This window comes from Ovis aries, chromosome 1 (assembly GCF_016772045.2).
Source record: "Ovis aries strain OAR_USU_Benz2616 breed Rambouillet chromosome 1, ARS-UI_Ramb_v3.0, whole genome shotgun sequence".
Classification (NCBI taxonomy): domain Eukaryota; kingdom Metazoa; phylum Chordata; class Mammalia; order Artiodactyla; family Bovidae; genus Ovis; species Ovis aries.
In genome coordinates, this window is record NC_056054.1 from 232925667 (window position 1) to 232943066 (window position 17400).

A 17400-nucleotide genomic window follows, 5' to 3' on the forward strand; every position below is an offset into this window, starting at 1 on the left:
TTTAGGTTTTTTTTTTTTTTTTTTTTAAGGAAGACATAGTAGCAGAGGCTTCTGTTACAAGTGAAAATTGTCTAACAGCTTCCAGTTAACTTGCTATGACAGCAAAAGAAAAAGGTTGCAATGCCATTAAAAGCTAAAACTTAAAAATAATCATAATAAGCTAGGGAGAAATTCACTGAGTCTAAAACAAATGGAGCTGGACTGAGGAAAAGAAATCTTATTTGGTCTTTTATCCTGGAAACAAAGAGAGCATAAAAATAGTAGGAAGATCCTTTGCTACTGCTGCTGCTAAGTTGCTTCAGTCGTGTCCGACTCTGTGTGACCCCATAGACGGCAGCCCACCAGGCTCTCCCATCCCTGGGATTCTCCAGGCAAGAACACTGGAGTGGGTTGCCATTTCCTTCTCCAGTGCATGAAAGTGAAAAGTGAAAGTGAAGTCACTCAGTCGTGTCCGACTCTTAGCTGCCCCATGGACTGCAGCCTACCAGGCTCCTCCATCCATGGGATTTTCCAGGCAGGAGTACTGGAGTGGGTTGCCATTGCGACATCCAGGAGTCAGAGTCTACATCAACCAAAAACGAACACTGGCTTCTTTAAGGAGATTGTTTCCGAGATCTCACCTCTGCTGCCCTACCGTGCACACTGAGAATGCAACACAGCAGTGTGAAAGCTACCTTTCCCAGAATGCAGTGCACCACTGGGATTTCACAGATCAAGCACTGTGAGAAGGGAACTGGGTAGGAACCCCTGGTGGCAGTGTGTTGCTGGGATCGTAGATCTCCTTGCTTTCTTCCATCCTGGGTATCATGCATAGGATGGAGTCTGTTCATGGGTCACTGGGGCTTTGGGGACTCTTCAATTTATGGGAGACTCCCCTTTTCTACGTTCAGTATGCTAAATAACCCTAACCCAGTTTCAGAGTGCTATGGAAACACCATTAGTGAGCATTGCTTGCTGTAAATGCAATGTCTGATATGTAACATTTACGGAATACCTACTATGTGCCCCTCATGATTTTAAACACTCTCTATGGATCAATAAGTAATCCTCGCAATAACCGCATGAAGTAGGTACTGTGATTATTGTTGTTTTTCATATAAAGCAACTAAAGCATGAGTGAAAGGGGCTTCCCTGATAGCTTGGTTGGTAAAGAATCTACCTGCAATGCAGGGGATCCTGGTTTGATTCCTGAGTGAGGAAGCTCTGCTGGAGAAGGGATAGGCTACCCACTCCAATATTCTTGGGTTTCCTTTGTAGCTCAGCTGGTAAAGAATCTGCCTGCAATGTGGGAGACCTGGGTTCAATCCCTGGGTTGGATAGATCCTCTGGAGAAGGGAAAGGCTTACTTTTTTTTTCCTTCTACATATTTTTCTTTTACATATAAAGAAACTACATTTCCATTGTGTTTTACATATAAAGAAACTAAAGCATAGAGAGGTTAAATTGCTTGCTCAACTTTTCAGTAAGTGGCCAAAGTGGGATTTGAACCTAGAGACTCTAGCTTCTAATTCCAGACTCTTAATTTCCTTTAGTGAAAGCCATGGTTTTTCCAGTAGTCATGTACTGATGTGAGAGTTGGACCGTAAAGAAGGCTGAGAGCCAAAGAATTGATACCTTCAAACTGTGGTGCTGAGAGTCCCTTGGACTGCAAGAAGAATCAAACTAGTCAGTCCTAAAGAAAACCAGCTCTGAATATTCATGGGAAGCACTGATGCTGAAGCTAAAGCTCCAGTACTCTGGCCACCTGATGCAAAGAGCTGACTCACTGAAAAAGACCCTGATGCTAGAGAAGATTTAAGGCAGGAGGAGAGGGTGGCAGAGGTTGAGATGGACATGAAATTCTAGGAGAAAGCGAATGGGGAGGAGCCTATCATGCTTCAGTCCAGGAGATCACAGAGTCAGAATGAATAACAACAAATGCTGTCCTTGAAATATATGTTCTTCTCTGGTGATAGAGAAGTTGTTTGTGTTGGTATGTGTATTTGTACAGGAATAACCAAATATACACAAACATATGTTCATCAACTGATCAAGATGATGACAGAGAAAATCACCAACTAATAAAATGGTACAAGGCAGGTGGGAATACGCTATAAGTGAAATCTGTCTTTTAAGCCAGGGACCCCAAAACACAGAGAAAATTGATGAGGAGCCCCTGGTGGAGAGAGAGATAGCAAGATGGGTATTCCTATCAGGTAAAACATTGCACCTGGGAGATTAAGCTCCTGGCCGTGACTGCATTGTGAGGCTACACTCAGTTAATGCCATTACATTCCTAAACAAGCTACCTCAAGAAGAAATAACTTTCCAGGACTGCTTCTAACTCAGAATTCGATAAAAGGCATCTCTATTTGCCTCCTACACCTCATCTGCAAAGAAGTGTAGGAATCTTGCTCTGCTTTGTTCGATAGGCTGTACACTCACTATCTCTCTGTGCCTGCCAAGACCAGGAGGTAGGTGATAGAATTTCTCCCACCTTTCTCTTGTCTCCTTTTATGTTCTTTGGAGGTAAACGGGCACGTGGGGTGGGAAAGAGACAAGTATCCTTTCAAATATGCCTATCTTTATGTTTGTTTTCAGATCTTATGTAACTGTTGATAGTAACAGCAATAGAAAGATATAAATTCATACATGTTAAAACTCTGGAAGAAAGAAACTGGTTATCTTAAAACTTCCAAACTTATCAAAGGGAAAAATGCAGGAAAAAAAGATACAACAAATTACCAAACAAAAGCATGAAAGAGCAATATCAAGGGAAAATAAGATTGCAGAGGTAAGTCTGAAGTAGTTATGTATTTATGATAAATCTGAGTGACTCTGAGACTGGGTTAAAATCTAAGAGCAATGTGTACATGAGCTGTCTAAGATGAAATAACTTCTAAAGACTGAAAAATCAAGAAATGAAAAATGTATCCCAGGCAAATAGTGTGAAGGGCACAATCCCTCTCTGCCTGTTGCACCTGACTGTATGGGACCCAGCAGAAAACAGCAGAGACTCAAAGAAATGCCAGAGCCATCAGGGGTTGCAAATTGTAACCTGGGGTTCGTGAACCTGGATGGAAAAAAACTGCATATTTTTCACAATCTCTCAGTTCAATTCAGTTGCTTAGTTGTGTCCGACTCTTTGCGACCCTGTGAATCGCAGCACACCAGGCCTCCCTGTCCATCCAACTCCCAGAGTTCCCTCAAACTCACATCCATCAAGTCAGTGATGCCATCCAGCCATCTCATCCTCTGTCGTCCCCGTCTCCTCCTGCCCCCAATCCCTCCCAGCATCAGAGTCTTTTCCAATGAGTCAACTCTTCGCATGAGGTGCCCAAAGTACTGGAGCTTCAGCTTTAGCATCATTCCCTCCAAAGAAAGCCCAGGGCTGATCTCCTTTAGAATGGACTGGTTGGATCTCTTTGCAGTCCAAGGGCCTCTCAAGAGTCTTCTCCAACACCACAGTTCAAAAGCATCAATTCTTCTGCACTCAGCTTTCTTCACAGTCCAACTCTCACATTCATACATGACCACTGGAAAAACCATAGCCTTGACTAGACTAATCTCTAACAGAAATTTAATATTACTTTCAAAATATTACAGTAATTTTCAAAATATCACTTTTGAAATATTTGTTGTAGGCAATAAACATAGTAATTAGAAGTAATTTCTTGTCCCTTAGAACTCAAATGTATACCACCACCCTTTTTTCCTCAGCCAGAAATCTTCAGGAGTGCAGTAGATAGAAACACAGAACAAAAAAGTAAGCAAGCAAGTAAGCAAATAAAAACACTTCCTCATAGGAACAACAGAAACTAAAAGGGAAAAATTGATTCCAAATCCCAACTAAAAATATAAAATGCTTATTTAACCTCTCCTCTATAAGAAAGCTGAAACATTTTGCTGAAGGGCATAAAAAACTTGATTAGAAAGACAAAGCGGTTGAAGGAAAGGCCCAATTTTGTGAAACTGTCAATTTCCCTTCCTATTGTGCAAATCTAAAATATAGTGTAGTCCTGATCACATAACAATGGGAATTTTAAGAAACAAACCAGAAATTGCAGAATGACCTTAAGGAAGAATCTATGTATAGGAGGGGTTTATTTTTGGGTTTTTAAATTTTGCTGTTGTTTTGTTTTTTCAGTTAAAAAGAGTGATGAATAGGGTCAAATCTATGCTGATATGTTGAAGGTATTCTTTATCCTTATTTAATAAATCATGGACAAATTGGCCAACTTGCTGTGTGTGGGGGTGGGATGTGGAGAATAGAGGAAGAGGTAGTTTCCAACTTACATTTTAAATCTAAATAAATTCCTGGTGGATTAAAGGTATAAATGTAAAAAACCGTGAAAGTTGCAAAAAAAAATATAGGTGAATATTTATAAAGATTCAAGGTAGAGAGTCAATGCTCAGATAGACACCAAAGGTAGAAACAGTAAGGTACAACAAAATATATTTTTCCTGTCTTGAAAACAAAATCTTCAGGACATTAAAAACACTTCAATGATATAAAGACAAATGACCAAAGTGAGAGAAAAGAAAAAGATTTTAGTAACATTTATGAAAGACAGAGGGTTAATGTCTTTAATACAGACACACTAGTGAGAACAAGGGGGAATACCTTACCCAGGGATCAAACCCAGGTGTACCTGCGTGGCTGGCAAACGCTTTATCATTTGAGCTACCAGGGGAGCCCTGTAAGGGGAAACAGTCCCTGAATGGGTCATATGTTTTTCAACTTACAATCAAAGAAATTCAAAACAAAATATGAGCTACATTTTCCTTACTATGTTAACAAAAAAGATCTGTATTTTTAAAATCATAGCCATTATGAAATATGGTGACCCAAGGACAAAAGAGGAGATAAAACCAAGGAGGCTATTGGAATGTAGGAACCGAAAAAACCAGATCCTTATCGTCCTTCCCTCCCCCATGTTGTAACTGTTAATGGAACAGTATAACCTATCTCCCCTCCTACCCCATAAGGAGAAGGTATTCGCCCTACTCTTCCCCAACCCAGCATACATGCCTTATCCAGTCAGCAAATGACCTGCAAGACCCTGATCGAACTCCTTGTACGCTGGGTATAAAAGTGGACTCAGGACCCCTGTTCAGCCTCAGTTCTCCCCTGAGCCGGCCTGCTGTTCCAACAGTGTCTCACATTCTTATAAACTTTATTTCTCTCTCCTTCTGTCTCATGTCTGGAAATTCTTTTCCAACCCGCACACAGACCATGACATGAGGGGAAGAAGATTTTCATTTAATGTGGGTAGACACATACATAGGCTCCCCAGGTGATATGAGTAGTAAAGAATCTTCCTGCCAGTGCAGGAGATGCAGCTTTGATAGGGAAGATCCCCTGGAAAAGGGAATGGCAACTGTGGAAAGCAATTGGAAAAATTCATCCAAAATTATTAGTGATAAAAAATATTCCGATCACTTAGCTAAGTTAAGAAAAAGTCATTTATAAAATTATTTACACAGAAAGAACATTTTTATATTTGAATTTTATATTCAATTACACATAATCGAATACAGGACATTTTATAATTAACACAAATTACTCTTTGATGAGAAAAGCAAACAATTTAATAAGTAGTAGATCTGTAATTATAAACCGCTGTATTTAATGTTTTCTCCCCATGAAAATTTTAATTATCACTGAATTTCCATTACTTATTTAAATCCTGTACATAAATTTCTTTTACTTGCAGACCATCATGTGAGATGTATAATGAGAAATGATTTACTGCAATCTTATGAATATCTCTATCCTCCTATCACTAAGCATTTACCAAGAAGGAAAAAAAAAAAAGGAGGAGGAGAAAAGATGTATAGTTCTTTTTATTTTTTTAATATGTTATCTAGCTAAAACCTAATAAAATGTATCTCCAATGTTATGTGCATTATAGTGTGATATTAAGTTATATAAAATTGTGGAAGGGCAATGAGACCTTTTTTTTGTAACTTGAAAGAATATGATTCCTCATTTTGTCTGTTCCATTCTATTTCTCTTGTGTTGGTATTTCCCTCATACCTTCCTTAAGAATGAAGTTCTAGGTCAAGTTCAGTTCAGTTCAGTTCAGTCACTCAGTCGTGCCCGACTCTTTGCAACCCCATGAATCACAGCATCCCAAGCCTCCCTGTCCATCAGCAACTCCTGGAGTTTACCCAAATTCATGTCCATCGAGTCAGTGATGCCATCCAGCCATCTCAACCTCTGTCGTCCCCTTCTCCTCCTGCCCCCAATGCCTCCCAGCATCAGAGTCTTTTCCAATGAGTCAACTCTTCACATGAGGTGGCCAAAGTATTAGAGTTTCAGCTTCAGCATCAGTCCTTCCAAAGAGCACCAAGGACTGATCTCCTTTAGGATGGACTGGTTGGATCTCCTTGCAGTTCAAGGGACTCTCAAGAGTCTTCTTCAACACCACAGTTCAAAAGCATCAATTCTTCCTCACTCAGCTCTCTTCATAGTCTAACTTTCACGTCCATACATGACCACTGGAAAAATCATAGCCTTGACTAGACAGACCTTTGTTGGCAAAGTAATGTCTCTGCTTTTTAATATGCTATCTAGGTTGATCATAACTTTCTTTCCAAGGAGTAAGAGTCTTTTAATTTCATGACTGCAATCATCATCTGCAGTGATTTTGGAGTCCAAAAAAATAAAGTTTGACACTGTTTCCCTATCTATTTCCCATGAAGTGATGGGGCCAGTTAACCTGGATGTATTGAGGATTCTCTGTCCTGTTTTATTATCTCGCCTTACAAGGAATGAGAGAAAGTTTAAGTTAGCTTATGTGTGACATGCATCATTTAGAGATAGCAGATTGAATCTGTATGAAGCAGTCACTTCTGACAGCAAGCATATGTGGGTGTCCAGTATTGCTAATTGTTAGTTTACTAAGAATTATATAAGCTGACAGGTCAATGAGAAATAAACCCTCATTGCTGTGACTTAGAAGGAACCTAGTCAATGGGGAAGTAAGCTGTTTTTAATATGGCAGTTCCAGGGGATATGGCTTTTGATGGTTAGTTTTATGTGTCAACTTGACTAGGTAACAGATACCTGGTTAAACATAATTTCTGGGTGTGTCAATGAGGGTGTTTCTGAAATAGATTCACATTTGAATTGGACTGAGTAAAGCAGATGTCCGTCCCCAGTGTGGATGTGTGTCATCCAATTGGTTGAGGGCCTGAGTAGAATAGAGAGGTAGAGGAAGGTTGGATTTGCTCTCTGCTTCACTTCTTGCACTGGGGCACCAATTACCCTAGGTATTCCTACTTCCCAAGCCTTCAGACTCAGCGTAGAATCTGCAGCTCTCAAGGCTTTAAACTCTACCACCAGTTTTCCTGGGTCTCTAACTTGCAGAAGTCAGATCATGAGAATTCTGTCTTGTTAATAATGTGAGCCAATACCTTATAAAATCTTCTTCTATATGTATCTCCTACTGGTTCTGTTCCTCTGGAAAAGTCTGACCAGTATGTGGACCAGTGAGAAACAAACCCCAATTTCCAATAATTGATTTGAGGAAAAACACTAGAAGAGGACAGAACCCAAACTAACCTGCTCATTTAGAAAATACTCCAAGATCTGATTTCACTTCCCACTAAATCAGAAACCAAAGTGGGAACTGAGAATCATTTGAGCCACGATCTAAAAAGAGATGTCTTCTGCTGCTGGCCATTCCATCTGAAACTGGGTCTACCTATCAAGTCACAAATCTAGGTGATGGAATTGCTTATAAAACTTATAAATACTAATGTATTATCCATAATTTTCCAGAATAAACTTACTGCAAATTAGTGTACAAATTCCAAACCATGGAGATGCTAATAATTGTGTCCACTGGGTTAACCCAGGCAAAATAGGAAATGCTGGGTAGGGTTGGGGAACCTGGAGGTAGAGAAGCAAGGAGTAGAGATGGGGGTTTCTCTTGAGGAACAAGGTGAACAGGACTCTCAGTTTCTCAGACTTGTATTTGATATGCCAGGCACACTTGTGCCTCCTTTGAGTTCAGAAGAATCAGCCTCCTTTGTTTGACTACCTCAGATGTTTAGACTGAATAGTGTTGCAAGTAGATGAATAGGCTGGGAGATCACCGAGGAAAACACTTTTGAGAATAGATACTAAGTCCAATAAAAGTTAGAAGGATATTAACTATGTGTACTCCAGAGTGATATTAGAATTGATAAGCTGTCTCAGTTATTGAGTATGACACATTGTCTTGGATATTTCCTTTTTTCCTTCCCACCCCCGGGTTTCACCTACAACTGGCATGATTCAAGTACCTGACGCTCAGATGACCTAACCCTTCCGGAAACTTTGAGTCATTAAATTCTTCAGGGTCTTCACCTAAATGTTAAAGGAGAAAATTAAGCTCATGTTGCTGCCCAGGACTGATTCTTCTCATTGAGGTTTTATTTGATGGAATCTTCAGAATTCTTTAGGAGTTTATATGGGAAAAGAAAAGTATTTAGACCTTTATGAATAGATATTTTCTTTCTAAGATAGGGGATTTTAGGAGAAAAATAAGATTTAGGTTTTATCAAAACTTGAAAAGCTGATGGAAATTCCCTGGAAGTCCCATGGTTAAGACTTGGTGCTTTTACTGCTGAAGCCCAGGTTCAATCCCTGGTCAGGGAACTAAGATCCTGCAAGTGATGTGGCCAACTTGAAAGCTGAAGGCAAAAAATGACTTTAGTTTCTAAAATAGATCCTGGGCTTGGGGGGCAGGTGTCATTCTGAAATTTCAACTCTGTGTAAAACTAGTATGCTTCCTAAAAGCCTATTTCCTGTCTGACTTAATTTGTCTTATGGTACTGTTTGTTCAAAAGACAGTGGAAGGATTTTTTTGTTGTTGTTTTGTTTTGTTAAGTAGGTGAAAATTTTCACATTTCATTGAGCCCAGCTAAAATGGGTAAATAGTTGAATGATAATTTCTTGGTCTTGCTTGAGTATGGAAGCAAGTAATTGCTCAGGTAACACAAAACAGAAAATTGGCAAGTGGGCAATTCATTTTCTGTACAGTTTTATTGACTCTGCTGACTTGTTCAGTACATACTGTTAATTAATTAAAGTTAATAAATTTCAAAAAATATTTTTATAATTACAAACAATATTATGAGCAAAACTAACTGAAAAATACCAAGAGCATTTGAAAAATAGCCCATTTAAAAGTTGAGTTTTAAGATGCCCCAAAGACATATCTGTATTAAAGATAGAAACTTGGAATAAAAAAATGTTCATAGTTTTTATGTAATTGGAGAGATCTATGAATCAGCAGGTGGGAATACAATTTCCTTGCTGTTCATTTAGCAACAGAACAAGAACTTGGCAGAGTTCTTTTCTAATTACCACTGGAGGCTGTCTTGTACCAGGGAGATGCTTTATTCCAGAGATTCTTGAACAGAGTCAATGAGTGGGCAGTGTTGTGGGTTGGATCGTGTGATTTCTCCTCCCCAGAAAGATATCCAGGGCTGTCACAGAGGTCATCAAATTAAAATGAGGTCATTAGGGTGGGTCCTAATCCAATGTGACTGGTGTCCTCACAAAAGGGGGACATTTGGACCCAGAGACAGACACACATGGAGGACAAGCAATGTGAGCAGACACAGAGAGGAGATGGCCATCTGCAGGCCAAGGGGAAGGCCCTGGAACAGCTCCTCGGCTCACAGTCCTCAGAAGGGACCAACCCTGCTGACGCCTTGATTTTGGATTTTATAACCTCCAGAATACTACAAGATAATACATTTCTGTTGCTTAAGTCACCCGGTTTGTGTCACAGTAGTCCTAGCAAACTAATACAGGTGGTTAGCATACAAGATGGCGCACAAGATGTGTGTGTGTGTGAGTGTTAGTGTAAGGCCTTCTCCTTTCCCTTCCTCTTCCCAGCACAGGACATAGAAAGCACTAGGATAATGGAAGGAGGAAGATTCTTTAAGGAAAGTATCATACTAAACAAACGGGCAAAAATGGATCAAAGTACCATGCTGCAGATTCTGAATGCTTTAGACGCTGGGAAACGAGCCACTGTTCCCATTCTTATGTTGGAGGAGTGGTTGTACTGGAGACTCCCGACTGAGAAGACAAGGTACGCCCTGGAGAGATGCCCTTGTGCTGCAGTGAATTTTTGTCAGGTCAGGCTCCTCACCACTGCCTCTGTGGGAATGGGGTGGGCAAAATCCTCCGTGAGAAGCCTCAGTGCTGTGGGCAGTGGAGGAATGGGGGAAGTGAGCCCTGCAGTAGCTTTTCCGGGACCAGGAAGGCTCTGCTTCAGCAATGGTGTGTCATGTAAAGTCACTGAGTCCCCCAGAGGTGGGTGATATGTGATGACCTTCTAGGGCTTAGGGTGATGTGTGATGACTTGGGGAGGAGAGAAACACTGAGGGTTCTTAGGCCAGTGCTTCTGCCTCTGATAGTCGAAATGGGGTGACAAAATGAGACACTGGGTTTGGTACATTCAAGAAAATACTTTCCCCTAAAGGCAGCCCATCTAGAAATTATTTAATCACCAAAACCTTAGAATTAATTCACATTGACTTTTTTTTTTTTTTTTTTTTGAGGGCTAGGCATCTGAATCCTTGGTGATACATTGGTGGCAATGGATTGTTTACTCATTCCCCCACCCCCAGGCACATACCATACAGGTTTAGAAGAAAATCTTAGCAATTTAAAGATTTCTCCCTTGAGTTCCTTCTAATCAAGGAAAACATTTGGAGAGCTGTTTACCACCCAGAGTATTTCAGTTGTTTGGGATTAAAAAGTCTGGGAGTGGTCCATTGTCACCCATAGTGGCATCGACTACCCAGGATGCTTAATAGATGGTTAAGAGGTTAAAGTGTCTGCCTCTAATGTGGGAGACCTGGGTTCGATCCCTGGGTCAGGAAGATCCCCTGGAGAAGGAAATGGCAACCCACTCCAGTATTCTTGCCTGGAGAATCCCATGGACCGAGGAGCCTGGTGGGCTACAGTCCATGTGGTCGCAAAGAGTCGGACACGACTGAGCGACTTAACTAACTAACTAAACAGTATTTGAACTCAATATTCAGTCTGACCAAAGGCCAGCTAGGATACCACCATGTTTATAGAGTTTGCTTCAAAGTTGCACCAAACCAGGGCTCAGGTTGCTCTCCTATTCAGCTGGGAGCTGGCAGAGAGAGTGTCTGCTGCTTTCCAAGAGGCTGACTTGCCTCTCATGAAGAAGTTAATGGTTTTTACTACTAGGCCAGGATGAGTCCCCTCTGATCTCCGTAGGGCTATGGAGAGATGTACGGTGGGAGGGTGACATTTAAATTGAGGGCATGAGCTCAGAATCCCTCCTCTCAGATGCATGGGGAGATTTCTACCATTCCTAAACAGGGAAGAAGTATACCCCTTGTAAAGAACTTAATCTGGAGCCAGCAGGGTCCAGATGGGGACTGCAAATGGTACACTGGAAACAGAGTGACTTAGGATGTGTGTGGGTGTGGCAAAAGGCGTGGTGGAGTGTTGTGTAAGCTCTTGGTTCTGGGACCAAATGGTGTAGGCAAAGTATGTGTGGAGAAACCTCAGGACCTTTTCACCCAGAAGTGGGGACAGGAAGGGATACTGACCTCTGTGAGGACTGAAGTTTCTGTGGAGGGGGGCATAGTTGGATGGGTCTGTTTTCTCTTTCTCCTATTATCATTGGTGGAAAAGAACACATTGAAGATGCCCACAGGATTTCTGAGCATTGTAAGTACCAGGAAGCTATGAATGGCTCTTTTCCTCTATCCCTTGTCTCTTCTCCCTCCCAAAATGCCCTACCCAAGAACCATCAACATGGCATTTGGTGGGGTGGAGGAAGGATTACCTGCACATTAAAAGAGAATATTCTAAAGTAAAGAGAAATCTTTTCAGTGTCCAAGGAGCCTTGGAGAAGTTAAAACTGGAATAGGAGAGATTTCTCTCCTGTCTCTAAGGTGGTGGCTATGTGGGCAAGTGTCTTAAGGGTTAAGAACTAAGGTCCCACTCCGGTAAAAAGTGAAATCTGAGGAAATAAACTGTTTTATATATTCTTTGGGGCTCTATGTGTCTGATAGGTTAATAGTAAGACAATTTAGATGTAGACTTTACTACTCCACTCTTTCCACAAGAAGCCAAAAATATTGGGGTTTCAGGAATATACGTGATTTTTTTCCTAGGCAGCAGACATAGAGATGAAAAACTGGGTATAATTTAATAACTAGTACTGGAGTTCTTTTATTATTCCTTGCCAGCCTGTAATAACTGGGGAGTTGGGAGGATGAAGGAGTGACGAGCACTATGGTAGGATGTGAACCTACTATGTGCCAGGTTCATGGACACATAATAGCTTACTTACCCTCGTAAAACTATAGGAGGTGGATATTATTGTCTTCGTTATCCAGATGAAGGACTTGCATTTCAACACGGTTAAATGGTCTGGCCAAGGTTGAGAGTGATTTGACCATGATAAAGAGATTATGTACAAATCCCTGCTCTGAAGCCCTGTCCAGATTCTGTTCATATACTGTCTTCTAGAATGTATATGAGTATGTGCCTATATGGAGAAGGAAATGGCAACCCACTCCAGTGTTCTTGCCTGGAGAATCCCAGGGACGGGGGAGCCTGGTGGGCTGCCATCTACGGGGTCGCACAGAGTCGGACACGACTGAATCGACTTAGTAGCAGCAACAGCAGTGTGCCTATAAAGTCCCTTTGTTTCAGTAGAATGGTGCTACTTCCATGGCTAAAGGCTAGATGTCTTTTCCCCTTAGGTCTTCACCTTAGCAGCTTTAGGATAAGCAGTTATGACTGATCCTACCTCTGCCTTGAGGACCCAAATGAGACTTAAAGCTGGCCTTGTCTTGTTGAATTACGTTTTGACTACTTTTAGCAAGTAAGTCACTTTCAAAATGCATTATTCCTCTGAATGTATTCATAGGTGGAACACTGAGTAAATTCAGTGGGAGATTAAAAGGATTTGGGGGCCTTTACCAGAAATACCAATTTAAATGCACATTTTCCCAAGTGACATTTGTAAATTATCAATATAATATTTTATTCAATCCCTTTCTTCTTAGTCATGCAAAATATTCTGGAAACAATTTATCTCATTGCATCAAAGAGCAAAGAAAGCGCTCTGGAGGTGATGGTACCAGGTCTGTTTCAGTGAGGATGGTGTTGGGGAGAATGAAGTAACCTTTAGTGAAATTGAAATCCAAATTACTACAGATGATGGAGTTGGTATTGTGCCATTTAGCTTGTTTTGATGATTGCACTTTTCAACATCTCCCGTAGTCAACAGTGGTAAACAAAACCTTTGAAAATGTTACTTCACAGAGGTCTTACAGTGACAGAAGAACTCCCTGAGTCTAGCCATTCTTGCCTTTGATAAGGAGAGCAGAGCTTCATTTGCTTATCCATTTTGTGCTGTATCTATAAACATATTTAACAAGTTGATTCTCAGTAATTTTTCTTCTTTCTTAATGTAAACACTGATGACTTATGTAGGTGGAGATATTGACATTCCTCTGAATTTGGATGGGCCTCTGAATCTCTTGCAAAGCTGTGCTTAGTTGTAACACTGTGTTGGAAATGCACAAGGAAGCTTTTCTCATTTAAGCTTAATATGCTTTATTTAGTGGCAGAAAGCTAAGAATGCAGTAGATGGTATCTGAGAACCATGAAACCCATAAAATGTCTCTAAGAATTCTAAAACAAATTATTTTAATATATAATCTGTTGGAAGAGGAGTTTGTTGTTACTCAGTTGCTCTTTGCAACCCCAAGGACTGTAGCCCACCAGGCTTCTCTGTCCATGGAGTTCTCCAGGCAAGGATGCTGGAGTGGGTTGCCATGCCCTCCTCCAGGAGATGATTAATGTTAATATCCAGTGGGCTCTACAGCTCACTAACAAGAAACTCTGAGAGGGTGAGTCAGTGACAAGAGAACTGGACTATAGTTACTCACATTTTTCTCTATGTAACCATTTCTGCCCATGTCCCAGCCCCCTGACAACTTTAGTTTTGTGGATAAAATCTATAATCTCTTTAGAATCGAATGCATTTTTCTATCTTCAGTCTTGCAGCTGACAGTGGCAGCAGATAACATGCAGGACGCCCTTGTTAGGGCAGTTGAAAGGGCCAGAAAGTTCCCGCTCGTAGAATGTTTCCTAAATGTTGCCAAGCTGTACAGGTCCTTAGCATACTGCTTTCTTCTCTGGGGTCTCCAGGCCTTTGGTCATACTTGAAGTTATTTTAACTTCCATGGTTTTGCCTCACTGCCCCACTGCTGTATTTTCCCTGAGCGGGGCTAATTACCTCAGTGAATATGAAACACTTCTGTGGCAGCCTGCTCATGTTTATTTGCCTGGAATGAACCTAGTTCTATTCAGAATATCTATAACCTCAAAACACAGGCTTTATGCTCTCTCATGTCTGAGGTTTATAAGCGTTCATATATTAGAAAGGCTCTTCTTCCAGAAGATTTTAAATGATATTTGGATGTGCTAATGTTACATTTTTAAAAGCATAGATTCTTGGCTTTTAGTTGCTTATAATAAATGCTGAGAAGTGTTCCAAGTTGAAGATGTCTGTTACTTCTCATACAATGCTCCATTTTTCTTCTTTTAGATACTAGGTTTTTTTCCTCACAATTCTAAGAAAGCAACATAGGTGTGATTTTTTTCCCCTAACTGTGCCTAGTATAACTCTAGAGTACACCAAAAAAAAGAGTTTAGCCCTCTGCCCATCTCCATCCACATTTTTTGTTGGTTACAGCATTCTGCCTTTAAAAAGAAAGAAATATCATCATCTGCAATAATATAGATGGACCGAGAAGACATTTTATGTATATACCACATGGCCTTTATCAGTTTATCTATCAATGAACATTTGATTTGTTTCTATATCTCATTGTTGTTCAGTCACTCAGTCATGTCCAACTCTGCGACCCCATGGACTGCAGCACGCCAGGCTTCCCTGTCCTCCACCATCTCCTGGAGCTTGCTCAAACTCATGTCCATTGAGTTGGTGATGCCATCCAACCATGTCATCCTCTGTCTTCCCCTTACCTTCCTGCCTTTAATCTTTCCCAGAATCAGGAAAAGGTTTTTTTTTTTTTTTTAGGGTTTTTTCTAATGAGTTGGCTCTTTGCATCAGGTGGCCAAAGTATTAGAGCCTCAGCATCAGCATCAGTTCTTCCAATGAATATTCAGGGCTGATTTCCTTTATAATTGACTGGTTTGATCTCCTTGCTGTCCAAGGGACTCTCAAGAGTCTCCTCCAATACCACAGTTTGAAAGCATTGATTCTTCCCAGGTTCAATCCTTGAGTCAGGAAGATTCCCTGGAGAAGAGAATGGCAAACTGCTCTAGTATTCTTGCCTGGAGAGTCCCATGGACAGAGGATCCTGGTAGGTTACAGTCCATGGGATTGCAAAGAGTTGGACATGACTGAGTGACTAACTCACGTGTGCTATTCTAAATAGACTGGAAAAGAGAATCTTGCCTTTCCAACTATACCCTAGTTGAAGCCAAAGGAGGCAGCATAGTTCTTTAAGGACTCCTCAAGCAGCTAGAGTGGACAGGATGGCCTTTTCTATCTGAAGTCTTCCAGGAATCTCCATGCCATTGGTGTTAGTCAGGAGAAGGTAGGTAACACTGCAATAACTAATAACCCTCAGTCACAATGCCACATTCATTTATTGCTCATGTCACATGAGGAAGGCAGGTCAATGAAGGGCTTTACAGTACACCATAGGAAGGTGACTCAGACTAAGAGAGGTCTCACTATTCCCGGAGCTGTCCTATGGAAATACATGACCTTCTCAGTCTCTGCAACAGGAGAAGAGAGTACTAGAGTGACTTTCACTTGGCAATTAAATCTTTGACCCAGAAGTAACTTGCCACTTCAGTTCATAGCCCATGGCCTGAACTAAGTACATAACCCTGCCTAACTGCAACCCTGTGTACCTGGAGGAAACATGAGCAGGACTTGAATAAGCACTCAGGGTCTTTATGACACCACCAATAGCAAGGGAAGCAACATGGATCAACGAATGCATGACAAAGGCGTTGGACTGGGTGGCCAAATGGACACTCTACACATTCCCCCACCTGGTGCCATTTTCCCCCATGTGACGCTTTCATATTGCTGAAAAGGGAGACCCACAAGAGTCTCATATCCAAATAAGGGAGCAGAGCCACTAGTATTGACTGGAAGCCATTTGAGAGATCTGGCTCCTTTAGTAGACTCCTGAGGATAAAAGATGATTAGAAAAAAAGCATGGTTTACATAAACAGTGGAAGCCAGCTAAGGACACAGTGCCCCATTTTCACTCATACAGTGGCCTACGTAAGTCACCTCACTATCCACACACATAGAATTTAGGTGCGATTTTAGGCAGAAAGGGGGAGATCCTGAATTTATTTGAGAATATCCTAAAAGTGACTAGCCCTGCATTATTCAGGATTAAGTTTCAGCTATAAGTGGGATGAGAGTTCAAGATCAATGTTATGTTATTTTGAGTAAAATCATACCTTCAACCATGGTGTGTAAGTATCATGACTTGTACATGATGAAGGGTTACTAAGATAACTGAGTGACAGAAAGACATACCTTTCAGGTGGGGAACAGGATGGGAAAAGTGAAAAAAAATGGGAGAGACACCAGTGCCCAACCCTGACACACAGGCAGAAAACAGGTGTTCCTAGGAGTAGGTAAGAAGGATTTGACCAAGTAGGATTTATATTTAGCCTCCTCCAATTTTAAATTAACCTGTTTGCCTCAGTGCTTTCTTAGGATAAGAGCTGGAGCCTGATGAAAGGAAGAAGTTATTTCTGTTTGCAGATGACATGATCATATATAGAGAGAATCCTAAAGACTCCAACAAAAAAACTACTAGGACTAATAAACAAATTCATTTAAGTTGCAGGCTCCAGAATCAACATACAAAAATCAGTTTTGTTTCTATACACTAATAACAAATTATCAGAGAGATAAACTAAGAAAGTTGTCTTTAAAACAGTATTAAAAATAATAAAGTACTTAGAAAGAAATTTAACCACATAATGAAAGATCTGTGCACCAAAAACTATGAAACGTTAATAAAAGAAATTGAAGAAGACATAACCATGGAAAGATATCTTGTGTTCATGGATTGGAAAAAGTATTGTTGAAATGTCCACTACCAAAAGTGACCTACAGATACAATGCAATCCTTATCAAAATTCCAAAGGCATTTTTCATGGAAATAGAACCAAAACCCTAAAATTCACATGGAACCACGAAAGAGCCAAATAGCTCAAGCCATCTTGAAAAAGAAGAACAAACCTAGAGGTATCACAGTTCCTGATTTCAAATCACATTGCAAAGCTATCAAAACAGTATCGTACAAGTATAAAAACAGGCACTTAGATCAGTGTTAACAGAGTAA